The sequence below is a fragment of the Gorilla gorilla genome, chromosome 3, assembly GCF_029281585.2.
Source record: "Gorilla gorilla gorilla isolate KB3781 chromosome 3, NHGRI_mGorGor1-v2.1_pri, whole genome shotgun sequence".
NCBI lineage: Eukaryota > Metazoa > Chordata > Mammalia > Primates > Hominidae > Gorilla > Gorilla gorilla.
Window position 1 is genome coordinate 24958463 of NC_073227.2, and position 13709 is coordinate 24972171.

At 40.5% G+C, this 13709-nt stretch overlaps 1 protein-coding gene and 1 long non-coding RNA gene across 14 annotated transcripts in view; one reads left to right on the forward strand and one right to left on the reverse strand.

The window, feature by feature from the left end:
• Positions 1-13709, reverse strand: part of LDB2 (LIM domain binding 2) — a 393312-nt gene that overhangs the window by 239259 nt on the left and 140344 nt on the right. The gene's annotated exons all lie outside the window — the stretch shown is intronic.
• On the forward strand, positions 1848-4740 carry LOC129533203 (uncharacterized). The gene is made up of 3 exons (XR_008679285.2): positions 1848-2135; positions 3448-3524; positions 4496-4740. It is a non-coding gene; the product is annotated as an uncharacterized lncRNA (long non-coding RNA).

A 13709-nucleotide genomic window follows, 5' to 3' on the forward strand; every position in this document is an offset into this window, starting at 1 on the left:
GAAAGCAGCCCCCAGTTAATAGCCAGAAAAAAAAAAAAAACCAGAAACCTCCATCGTACCACTGCAAAAAAACAAATTCTGCCAACAAGCCTCAGCCCCAAATGACACCTCAGTTTCTGCCTTGTGAGACCCTAGGCAGAGCACCCAGCAACCTAGCCTGGACTCCTGATGCAGGTAAACTGTGAGATAATACATGTGTGTCATTTCGATTCACTAAGTTTTTGGTAATTTGATATTCTGCAATCGAAAACTAAAATACCTATCAAATAGATTGTCTCCAATTTTTTACACATCACTAAAATCAAGGCAGTTAATGACACTTCCCCCTATACTTGGCTCTAAAATATTTTGAAGATGATTCAAAGAACAAAATATGATATGTGGTCCTTGTAAACTAGGTTTCTTCTACACTGTTTAAAATGAAAATGAGAGCATGGAACTTTTAGCAAGTTACTAATAAATAGACTCATGTGGTTTGTTTGTTTGTTTGTTTGTTTTAGACACAGTCTCGCTCTGTCACCCAGGCTGGAGTGCAGTGGCTGGATCTCGGCTCACTGCAACCTCTGCCTCCTGGGTTCAAGTGATTCTCGTGCCTCAGCCTCCCGAGTAATTGGGATTACAGGCACCCGCCATCATGCCCAGCTGATTTTTGTATTTTTAGTGGAAACAGGGTTTCACCAAGTTGACCAGGCTGGTCTTGAACTCCTGACCTCAAGTGATCCACTCATCTCTGCCTCCCAAAGTTCTGGGATTATAGGTGTGAGTCACTGCACCTGGCCAAGTCATGTGATTTTTTTTGTTTGTTTTTTGTTTTGAGAAGGAGTCTCACTCTGTCGCCCAGGCTGGAGTGCAGTGGCTTGATCTCAGCTGACTGCAAGCTCCACCTCCTGGGTTCACACTATTCTCCTGCCTCAGCCTCCCAAGTAGCTGAGACTACAGGCGCCCGCCACCACGCCCAGCTAATTTTTTTTGTATTTTTAATAGAGACGGGGTTTCACCGTGTTAGCCAGGACGGTCTCGATCTCCTGACCTTGTGATCTGCCCGCCTGGGCCTCCCAAAGGGCTGGGATTACAGGCCTGAGCCACCGTGCCCAGCCAAGTCACGTGTTTTATGAAGAATTAGGAAACATTAATTTGAATCCTGACTTGATTACCAGCTAGCTGGGTTGCCTTCAGCAAGTCAAAGCCAAGTCAATTTCTTGGTATGTTAGCTGTACATATAAATACAGATTATAATAGCTATTACTTATTGAAAAACTCCTGTGTATCAGGGATTGTATGTATGTTACTCACAAATACTATAATAACAGTGCCAGATAGACACTATTTTCATTATACAGATCAAAATGGTGAGGCTCAGAGAAATTAGGTGTAACATCCGAGATCATATGGTAACTGCAGGACAGGGTCGTGATTTGAAGCCAAGCTTGTCTGACTCACACGCCTGGGCTCTTTGCCTTTAAAGTGAGGGGTTATGTAAGGCATTCTCTAATTGGGTCATCCTGGAAATACAGACTGAGTATGTGATTTCCACAGAACAAGGCAGGCAGAAGGCCCTCCTCCTCTACACCTCAGAGGTAAGTCACATCTCAGTTCCTGTTGGTCCAAATGAATGCAGGCTGAGGCAATGGCAGAGACCCAGAGCCCAGGCAGGGAGACTGCAGGGATTTAAGAACTCGTTTACTTAGAACAGTGAAAAGGAAGTCAAGCGTGAACTTTCTGAGCTCCAAAGATATTCTCAGGGCCCATTTGCGAATAAGCATAAATCTTCAAATTTATCCAAAGTTTAGCAAATTCACAATGACAAATGTAACAGTTCCTCTAAATTGAAGTTCATCTCTTGGCAGTTTTGGAGGCTTGGAGAAAATGCCAGCAACAAGGACTTGGAAGGAAATAAATCTTTAGATTCCCTGAAAACACAGAGAGTTATTGTGGAAGACATATGGAGGACCCCATACTGCGTTAAGAAAGAAAATTTATAAATGTCAGCTTCATAGCAGCCATGTCGAAGGGATTTCAGCAATCCACACTTAACTACAATAAGAAAAACAGGCCGCAGGTACACATTTGCCACGAAGAACTAATTATGCTTAACCTGTGCTCTTTCTGGGAGGAGCAAATGAGGAGAGAAGGAGGTAAGTGTCCAGGATCCAGAGTAAGAGATTAGAATTTTTTTTGAATCCAAACAGGTAGTGTTTAAAGATTCTCTACTGTTGAAAAAAAAAAAAAAAAGTTCTGAATAGTGGGATGGTAAAGGGTACACAGTATGGGCCTATATGGCAGAAGAGTTGAATTCCGCATCTTTGAAGGCCTCGCTTTTGTCGTCTCTTCAACACTAATGGTCAATCTGACACCTGCTCCCAGGTTTGTAGTGATGATGGAATGACACATGGTCACCAAGCACTACTCAGCAAATATTGACCATGGGCCTTTCTCTATCACAGAAACAGGCACAGTGACTACAAAGGTGAATGACACACAGTCCTCAGCCTCAGTAAGCTTACAGATGGTCCTGATTTATGAAAGCATTTCATAAACTGTAAAGCATTATTAGAATGTTTATCATTTTAACTTATTAACTAATCCAGTAAGTCATTATTGAACATATTTGAAAAACACCAAGAACCAACTATGTGTCTGACTCCATTTTTTTGGCAAATTATAATATCATAGCAAGAAGTACTTACGTGGGACTAAAAATTCAAATCTGTATCTGTCTCTTTTTAGCCAAAGCCACGGCTAATATTGGAGAGTCTTGATTTTTTTTTTCTTTTCCAAAGGGAAAAAGGTAATAAATGAAACCGCAATTTTAAAAATGGGAAAATAGGTGGCTGGGTGCAGTGGATCATGCCTGTAATCCCAGCACTTTGGGAGGCCAAGGCGGGCCACTCACTGGAGGTCAGGAGTTTGAGACCAGCCTGGCCAACATGGTGAAACCCCGTCTCTACTAAACATACAAAAATTAGCTGGGCATGGTGGCACGCGCCTGTAGTCCTGGCTACTCAGGAGGCTGAGGCAGGAGAATCACTTGAAGCCGGGAGGCAGAGGTTGCAGTGAGTCTAGATTGTGCCACTGCATGCCAAGCTGGGCAACAGAGTGAGGCTCGGTCTCAATAAATAAATAAATAATTTAAAAAAAGGGAAAATAGGAAGTGAAATGTAATCATATGCATTCCTAATTTCCGGGGAATGGGTCATCTTCTCCTCAGGGTTCTGAATGAAGATTGTGCCAATTAAAAGGTGCCCTGGTTGGCCACAAAGCCCAGAACTAGACATAGAAGGAACACAATGGAAACACCAGCTGTCGGAAGCTGCAGCAGGACCTCAAGAACGATGCTGCAAACATCTAATGAGAAATAGAAAACTTCTTACAAGTCCCATAACTAATGTCGATGAGACAATGCTGAAGACGAGCCTGAATTTAATAAATCTTTTAATATTTCCACAGCTGGGCCTGCTTACTCGGGGCTGATGGACCATTTTCTTAAATAAGGCATGGCGCTGGTCTGACATTAGTTTAACAAGGTAATTATCAAGTGAAAAATAGCTGCTGCACTGCTGTGAACCTGAATAATAACTCTCATAACTACTGAGTTTGGGCCCATCTTTTAAAAAAATATAGAGCTCTAAGTACTAAAGCATTTTATAAGAAATACATTCCAGTACAGTGTCTAGAAGCGTGGATAACTATTAAGGATATAATTAGCAGTTTATTTACATAATCAGTCAAACACCGTTTATCATTTCTCTTATGGTCCTATTGAAGGAAAGCAAATAAGCATGAGAATTAAGTTATTTTATGCAGGCAAATTTGAAAAAGAAAATTATTATTAATTGTTTTAAAGCTTGAAAGTTGAACTTTCTAAATGCCTCAAGTGAACACTGAATAAGTATAGTTGAGTTTACCAAATGCTAGTACTTCTCATATATGACATGACAAACATTTCCAGAGGAAATTTTACATGGACAAATACATCTCTCAGCTAGCTAACTTTAATCTTTGGAATATTTTCAAAGCTTGAATTAATTCTGAAAACACAGACACAAATAATTATCCTTTACCTGAGAACCATCTGAGGTGGTTGATTTTTATCCGGAATATCAGAATATGAGAGTAACATGGAGATACCATGTGTGTCTATGAGGAAATACCCTCCCAAGCATTACTGACTGGGACAAGCTCATGATTAGATTTTGAAAGAACTCTTGTTTTTTCATTGTTTTCAGTGTAACAACCTCATCCTGACATAGCAAATGATGCATTTTTCAAAGTAAAAAAAGACAAACAATCAAACTGCAAATAAGATTATTCAAAGGCAGGAATAAGTCAGACATAATGTATTTTTTAAGGAAAGTTTGTAAAAATAATGTAATATTGCTTTCGATAAAATGGAGAACAAATTTTGATGTGTAAGGGAGTAATGGTGCTGGGCTTCATTAAATGGGAGGGGCTTTATCACCAGGCTCCCAGGTGACCTTATGTCCTCCTTTTTCAGATCTTCAGAATGATAATTAGTGTCATCATTGTCAAGTTCAAGTTCTCCTGACTTGTTGAAAAGCCAAAAATACATATTGTGACAGGGAAGTTCCCATCAAAGAGTAGTAAGGAGAATACCAATTGGGAAAGGACAACTTCATAAAAATAAACAAGTATGGCATAATGGTTTGTGAAGCTGATTCTTCTGGAATGAATAATAAAAGCAAAATACATGAAGGCACCCAGTTCTGTAAGCTCCTGAATTCAAATACTCCAATATGATTACCTTGATTAAACAATAAATAAAACATACCCTGATGGGTAATTTTGTCATGGAGCCTCTACATTCTTAATGAAATCCATCTGAACATTGCTTAGTACAGTCGTAGAAGAGTGCTAATTTAACCTGACTTCAACAAATGCTTTATTTTACCTCATCTGCATAAATAAGGTGTGTTCACAGTTCTAAAACATGACATGAATGTGAAGATTAAGCTACACATTGGATTGTGGGGGAGGATACCTGGAATTGGCTCACTCCACTAAACCAAAATATCACCAACCATTATTATCTAAAAGAAATACTGCACACATCTCAGCTGAACACTGATTTTTCCAAATGCTTTACGTTTAAAAAACAGTAATAATGTAGCGTTTGGAAATAATGTGTAAAAATAGAGTGTGAAACATTATTAGGAACAGATTTATAAACAGAGGCAGAGGGTATCTATATGAAAAAACATGGCTAAGCTCTGCTAATAATCAAGTCTTTGAAACAAAAGCTCGCTGGATCTTTAGCTCCTCCAAAGCAAGAGATTTTGTTCATTCATCTTCTTATCCCCAGGGCACAGAAAGATAACACATGGGAAGTCATTGAGGAAGGTTAAATAAATAAATAGGTGTTTCCACTGAAATTATACCCAGTAAGATGCATTCAATAAGATTCAAGTACCTAGTTAACCATTGCTGAGAATTACTTATTCTGTAAAATTTGATGCTATAATTGGATTTCCTAGGAAGTTTTGAGACTATGTGGTGAAATACTCTAGCAATCTCATGGTCCAAAGCACCAAAGACAAAAAATCAGTCTTAGCATTGTAGGTTGGGTAGGCATAATTTTAGTTTGAAGTTTAAAATATGAGTCTCGGCGGGGTGTGGTGGCTCATACTTTGGGAGGCCGAGGTGGGTGGACCACAAGGTCAGGAGTTTGAGACCAGTCTCGCCAATATGGTGAAACCTCGTCTCTACTAAAAATACAAAAATTAGCCGGGTGTGGTGGTGAGCGCCTATAGTCCCAGCTACTTGGGAGGCTGAGGCAGGAGAATTGCTTGAACCTGGGAGGCGGAGGTTGCAGTGGAGCCGAGATCACACCACTGCACTCCAGCCTGGGTGACAGAGTAAGACTCCATCTCAAAAAAAAAAAAAAGAAAGAAACAAACAAACAAAATATATATATATATGAGTCTCAAGTCCTTGTTCTTTCTGTGGACAAATTTCTAGATTGCTCTATAATACAAAACAGGCTGCAGTCACTTGAGATTGTGATGGTGGAAACTTATTAAAATATGGGGAAAACTGTAGGTTTAATAATGTGCCTGTGGGCTAGATATTCAGACATCATGGGTCACATTTGTGCTATTTACCAGCATTGCATCATCTGTTCAAGTTACAAATATCTATTGAAAGCTTTGTACTTGAAGGACATTGTGGTAGAGTGTTTTCTCTCATGAGTTTAAGAACTAAGGGTTTTAGAAGGTTAGAAAGAAGTCTTTCCCAGGCTCAATCTTTTTCTATTAAGAGCAGACTTCATCAACACCCGCTTCTCCATGCCTCGTTGTACTTTCTATATTTTTTAATTCTATTTTTGTCATAAAAATTCTATGTATTTAAGATGTACAATATGTTTTGATATACATATACTTAGTGAAATTATTACCACAATTAAGCAAACTAATATAGCCATATCCTTCTACAATTTTTCATTGTTGTGAGAGCACCTGAAATCATCTCTTAGAAAATTCCCGGTATATAATACAGTATTATTGACTATAGTCATTACGCTGTACATTAGGTCTCTAGTGCACCACAGAACTTTGCTTGCACTACTCTTACAGGGTGGATGCTATTGCATTAGAGTTCGTCGTTTATGGGTCTGTCTCCCTTGTTATACTGCAAGTTCCCTTGGGCAAGTCATATATATCACACTCCTATGCGTGTGCTCAACACCTGCCCAGATGCCTGGCACAGTCAACTGTAGAAGGCCTGCAATGCAGACTTTGGACTTAAATTCAGGCAGACTTTGACCTGCATCCTCACTCCCAACCTCTGCTGGGGCATTTCTTTCTTTAACTGGGGCTCATGAGTACAGTGTCTGGAAATAAATAGAAGCAAGACTTATGAATAAGAAGTCCAGGTAGATCTCTTAGTCTTTTTTGTATCATGTGTCATGCTCACACCACATTGTAGCTGCTCTGGAATTGTCAAGATTTCACATTTGAACATGAACTGGGGTCCTTGAAGTAGGGATGCCATATTTAACAAAGAAAACACAGGATGCTCAGTTAAACTTGAGTTTCAGATAAATATCAAATAATGTTGTAGTAGAGAAGTATGATGTCTCAAGTATTGCATTTGTATACTTACATTTTATCTGGCAACCCTAACTTCAAAAAGATAATAAGTTGGAGGTAAGAAGAGTCAGATAATGTGTTTCTCAATAATTTTTTATTGTGTAGAACAGTTCTCTTCTCCAGTCCCCAAACAATAAATTCTGGTAGCAACAGCTGTCATTGTGACAATGAAAAGATTTGACACACTTTGTTTTACCCACTATGGGGTAGTGTTATTTCAGTTTGGAAACCATAGGCAATATAGTCCATAAAACCGAAAGTCAGGAAATGCACGTGCCAGGACTCCATAGATAACACAGTCACACAGAGTCAGGCAAAGAGCACATAATGTCCATTTTCTGGTTAGTACCTCATTCAGACCTCCAGAACGAGCTCGTGAGGGCAGTCATAGATATGACTTGTGTTTAAGCCTGTACGTTTGACAATTGTAACCCCCTAAGAGAAGAGCTAACAACCACCTCAGATTTCATAACAGCTGGACTTATAACATATTAGGGGATAATAAAAACATACCATATCTGAAACGTTAATTATAAATATGATAATAATTATACCTTCAACTTGTACCACACTTTAAATTCATTCAAAGCACTTTTCTGTCCATTATCTCATGTGATCATTAGTGTGGTATTTACCAGACATTAGAGAATGGAATGTCTGTTCAAGCCACTGTTATGGCCAATTTGCAACTTCTGATACTATCAATTTGAAACCACAAATGGGAAGAGATGGGTCTCCTTTTTCTCTTTCAGAAATCTGTCAGTTCATCTATCAATTGCGGGCTTTCTCTCAAGTATTTTTATGACTAGTCCTAGATTTTCCATTAATGTCACAGGAATATTCTCTTTCTGAGCAACTTAGGCAATTATGCTAATTTAAGGTAAGAGTTTTAAATAAAATCAAATCAAAAGTAAATTTAAAAATTTGTGATGAACTGTCTTTCTCCGAAGAACTGTCTGGCCTAGGAAGGCAATGTCTGACAAACAGCAAGAGTTCAGTGAGTTCTGAAAGAATGAATCCATGAATGAGTGAAGGAACAAATCAACTTCGAATGACAATCTGCTCTACTTCTAACTGAATTTGCTACAAATCTCACCAGCCTAATGAAAACTGCTACTGAAATGGACACTCATTAATCACAATATCAGTTCCCACTGCACTCCAGTTTGGATGACAGAGTGAGACCTCATCTTTAAAATAAAAATCAAATAAAATCACAACATCGGGGGCTAGAGCCATCTGGAAACATTTTAATGGAACCCCATGCGAATAAATGCATGGTCCAGGGTCATCTGAGACAATGGCATTTATGTTTTTAAGCAACCAAGATGCCACAGTCAGAGGCAAGAATCCATTCCCATAATTAAACATGAAGGACTACTCTGAGGAAGTGTATTCTTTTCTTGAAAATAAATTTTTGAATGCAATCAAAATCAATTTCCTTTCCTCTGGTCCTCAGTGAACAAGATACAGAGCCCACTCTTTACATATAACTTGCCCAAATAAATTACCAGCACTTGATAAATGTTTAGCAGTTCCTTGCTCTCTGAGCAAAATGGGGGATGAAAATCTCACCCTCTGTTGGACAGATGTGGTAATTGTAATTGTTTGGAACTTGTTTGTTTAACTCACCATTTGCCATTAATATTCATTTTTTCCCCAATTGATCTTAAATTCTTGGTTCCTGTATAGAAAGAAGACAAGTCTGTTTTGGCTCTGCCCAAAACCAGAGTTCTTCCCACTATGTGCCAAATAAATAATGGGAACTCCATGGTAATTTGAAGTGGCTGTTGTCTCATAGGTTTAACTCACTCACTTATTCTGTCATTCATCCATTCATTAATTCATGCAGTAAATATTTATGTACTCTGTGCTTTTCAAGAGCGGCACTAAGCTAAAGTTACAGGTGCATCTCATTTAACCCTAAAATGTTGGCATTATTGTTACCCAGATGTTACAGATGAATAAACTGGGGTTAAGGTAGTTTAAGCAACATGTCTAATGTCATCTCACATGCCTAACATCCGGCAGTTATGGAGGAGCAAAGACTCAAAATGAATCTGCGTGGATCCAAAACCCGTGAATGTTATCTCCGTCTCAATGGATGGAAAAAAAAAAAAGAATGAGGAATGTTTAGGGAAGCAAAATTACTTTATGGAAGACCAAGTCTGCAGGGCCAGCTGGCCATACCTTCTGAGAAGGCTCAAGAGCTTTAAGCAGTGGCCAGAGGAACCTGTGCCTTTCTAGGTTTTAGGTGGACACCACAAAGGCATTATTCCTAGAAAAAACACACATGGGTCTTAAATTCTTGCACTTGAAATCCCTTTCCCCATGTGCTGCAGAGCACATTCTTTGCATGTAACTTTTTTAAGTGGCCACATTCCTGCCATAGTAGTTATTAAGTGTGGTGTCAAAATGCCTTATGCATTATTACCAAGGAGTGATTTTCCCAGAAACATGTTTTAAATCATGTAATGGGATATTAGAGAAAGAGAAAGAAAAAATAGAGAAAAAATGCTTTCAGAATTCCTATACAGCAAGCACAGTAAAAATACAGCTGGGTGAGGTCGAACCAATAAAAAGCAGTAGAGAAATAGAAACCGGAGATAGTGAACCTACTTGGGCCCCTTGCAGAATTTCTCTACCTTAGGGGAACATGTCCAAATACACAACACATAAAAACACATATTACAAGACAAAATTGAAGAACTTAGTCAATACTGCAAAGCTATTGGAGCTTTCAGGAAAAATAAAGGAGGTAAGGAACGACAATGTAAAAGAGAAACAGCAAGTGTAGAAATGGCTCCACAGAGGTGTGGATTTGTGGTTCTTCAGACTATCTAATGAGCCTTGGTGACTGAGGAAAAGAAAAGCACAGAGAGTGATGACATTTCTTAAAACAACTTTTCTCTTTTTGGAGAGCGAAATGTCCCTCCAGCAGCCATGGAATAGCTTTTGGCTAGTGTGGCCATGAATATGTGTGGTCTCTCTGGAAATCCTCGTTCCAGACAGGGTACTAAGGTCAAGATGAAATAACAAATGTGTGATAGAGAATTACTGGGACCCCTAGCCCCAAACCACAAATAGTAGTTAAAGGTTAATGAAAATTTTATCTGCATTGTCCTAGATCTCAATCTAGAGAAAACAATGTGCTTATTGGAATCCAATCTAATAAGAACACCCATCAATGTGTTATGGAACATTTTTAAAGGGATGAAAGCACTGCCAAAAACTTTACATGCACCATCCCATCAAACCCTTACGTTTCAAATGAGGCCACTTAGAAAAGAATTAGGTTTTTCTCTAAGAAACAGGCCAACAGAAAGTGCTCTGAAACAAGGTAGCGTTTTAGTAGTTACACTATTTCCCCACTAACCTGCAAAGCCATGCCCACTTACACATAGTTCAACCAAGTGTTCTGGAGTCTTCTGCCCCACACATTCTTAATCACTGTTCCCCTCTCTACTCCCTTCTCCTGCTCACCGCTTACTAGAAGCGAGAGTGGGTTTCTGCACTTGAATTTTGGGAGCAGAGCCTAATCTCCTCAGTCCTGCATTTCAGCAGGAACTGCCCATTAAAAAGGTCGTGTGGACTCCCACCTGGCCAGGGAGCCTCGGCATCAGGCTGTCCACACTGTTCACTTGATAAGTCCTGCCCAGTGGGAAGCCTTTTCAATGCATAGAAGCTATGGTGAGGCCAAGGCCATGCATATCAATGATAATAAGTATTGATCATTCTATGCTTCAAATGGTCCTCAGCTCTTTGATTATAACATCTCATTTAATTTTCACAAGCCAGCGATGGCAGTATTTTTTTTTTTTTTTTATTGAGACAGAGTCTCGCTCTGTCACCCAGGCTGGAGTGCAGTGGCATGATCTTGGTTCACCACAACCTCCATCTGCCTCCTGGGTTCAAGTAATTCTCCTATCTCAGCCTCCCAAGTGGCTGGGACTACAGACGCATGCCACCACGCCCAGCCAATTTTTGTATTTTTAATAGAGACAGGGTTTCACCATATTGGTCAGGCTGGTCTTGGACTCCTGACCTCAGGTGATTCACCTGCCTTGGCCTCCTAAAGTGCTGGGATTACAGGCGTTAGCCACAGCACCCAGCCCAGTGATGGTAGTATTATACTCACTTGCACATAAGAAAATGAAGTCTCTGTTTATCAAGCAAAGCATGGATTAAAGCCCAAGAATGTTTGCATTGAACCCCTGTTCCCTTTCTCCTGCACCATCCAGCCTCTCAGCCCTGCATTGCCTGCTGAGATGGGCCTCAGGAGATCCTTCTCCATGTATCTCTCCCAGGAAGGAAATATTTTCCGAATGAGATGTGAACCCCTTATTTCCTAAGAATGTGGCCATTGTGGACCTGGACCTGAACATAGGCTAGGCCAGCTGAGAAGCATATTACTCAAATGGTGGTTGTGACTGTCATAAGGCAGAAGAATAGTGTGGGGAACGGTTCTGCTACATGCCTAAAAGGAGCAAAGGGAAATTAATATTGTGCTTGAAACTAATAGCAAGTGATCAGCCTAACCCAAGACAGAGAAGGAAATAGCAACACTTTATGCTGGACTTAGAACTGCAGAGCAGGTGCACAGAGGGCTTTGAGGAACCTGATCCTTGGCTTTCTTTGTCTTCTGTTTCAGATAAAGGACAGTAATTATTTGGGACCCTTATTTCTGTTACCAGAAATGTGTGTGTTGATAAAAGCATTTATTTTCCCTTAGCTATGGCATGATGTAGGAATAGGGTGTGTGTGTGTGTGTGTGTGTGTGTGTGTATGCGAGAGAGAGAGAGAGAGAGAGAGAGGGAGACAGACAGACAGAGAGAGAGAGAGAGCAAGCTGACTTTGGAATCAGCAAACCTGAGGCTCAGCCTCACCTGTGGGGCACCCACCTAACCTCTCTGGATCAAGTTTCCATTTTTAGAAAGGACCATTTTTAGCCCTAATGTTCTTGATTCTACTGACCTGCTGCCAGGGAATTGTCTACCTCTGATACTCTTCTTTCCTAGAGTCCACCTTACCCAAAGGATAGAACTTCCTCCATTGAACTGCCCACTTCTCCAGCTGCCAGAGTAGTACCTTCCTGGTGTTGTCCAGGGCAGGGGCAGGCAAGTGGCCTTAGGGATGCACAGGCCAATTTCTCACATAGTCTAATAACCTGGCCCATCCTGAAGCTCTCCCCACCAATTACCACCTGTTCCCTAAGAAAACATCAGTGCTTCCACCTGCCCAATCATATCTCACCTGGGTGGACACACCCCCATCAGGGGAGTGAAGGGCTTAAGAGATGGAGCACGTGGAGGAAGAGGGTCAATACTGAGGAGCTTTCTGCTTTCTGAATGAAAGGAACAATATATCACCCAGAACATCATCATCTCTTGAATTATTATACTGTCGGGACTTTTGTTCCTATTAAAATCTATCAGAACAGCCAGATGTGGTGGCTCATGCCTGTAATCCCAGCACTTTGGGAGGCCGAGGCTGGGCTGGTGGATCACTTCGGGCCAGGAGTTAGAGACCAGCCTGGCCAACATGGTGAAACCTTGTCTCTACTAAAAATGCAAAAATTAGCTGGGAGTGGTGGCAGACACCTGCAATCCCTGCTACTCGGTAGGGAGGCTAAGGCAGAAGGATCACTTGAACCCAGAGGTGGAGGTTGCAGTGAGCTGAGATCACACCACTGCACCCCAGCCTGGGTGACAGAGTGAGACTCTGTCTCAAAAAAAGAAAAAAAGATCAGATCGTAACCCAGAGATTGTTTGAGTACGCCAGTGGACCACTGTGAGTTAATTTCTTCCTGTTCAAAAAAATCCAAAGATCTCAGTAAAGGATAGCTTTGCCAACATTTTACTTGATTATATAAACTTTTCTACAAATGTCTATGCATTTGTGTCCTCATTTATTCCTTCATTCAACAAATATTTATTGAGCTACCTATTATGTATGAGTTCCTGTATTAATCTGAGAACTCAGCAATTAACAAAACAGAGCCCTCATCCACATGCAAATAACATTCTAATAAGGAATGACATACAATAAATAAATAAGCAGATGTCTATTACAGGATTTATGGCAACTTAGAGATAAAGTATTATAGACCCAAAAGGACCCCCCTAGACACCAGCGATGGGGAGGAAGAATGAAAAGTTTTTTCTAGTAAAGGCTAAAAAAAAAAACCCTCAGCTAAAATATCTCTTATTATTTCATATGTGTGTGAGTGGGGATTTTTTTTTTTAACAAATACTAATGCAACAGCCAAATCTTATTTTCCTCATCAGAAAAACAAAGCTTTCAGCTTCCCTGGAAGCATGAAGGAAGAGCTGCAGCTTCCAGCCCCAGGACAGCCAGGAGTCTTCCCAGCCTGGCACAGTATGCCTGGACCTCGAACGGGTTAAGATGGCAGCGCCTGAGCTCAGAGCGCTGCATAAACAGTGCACGTCAGGCGTTCTAAGCAAGCTTCATCTTCCTTGTCTCTCAGTCTTGGGCTGTCAATCAGCTGTCACCAGCCCGCACATCAGCAGCGTGTGCACATCACCAGGCTGTCAGCAAGGCAGCTGATGAGACTCGGCTCAAGACCGTCAATCATCTTTGTTT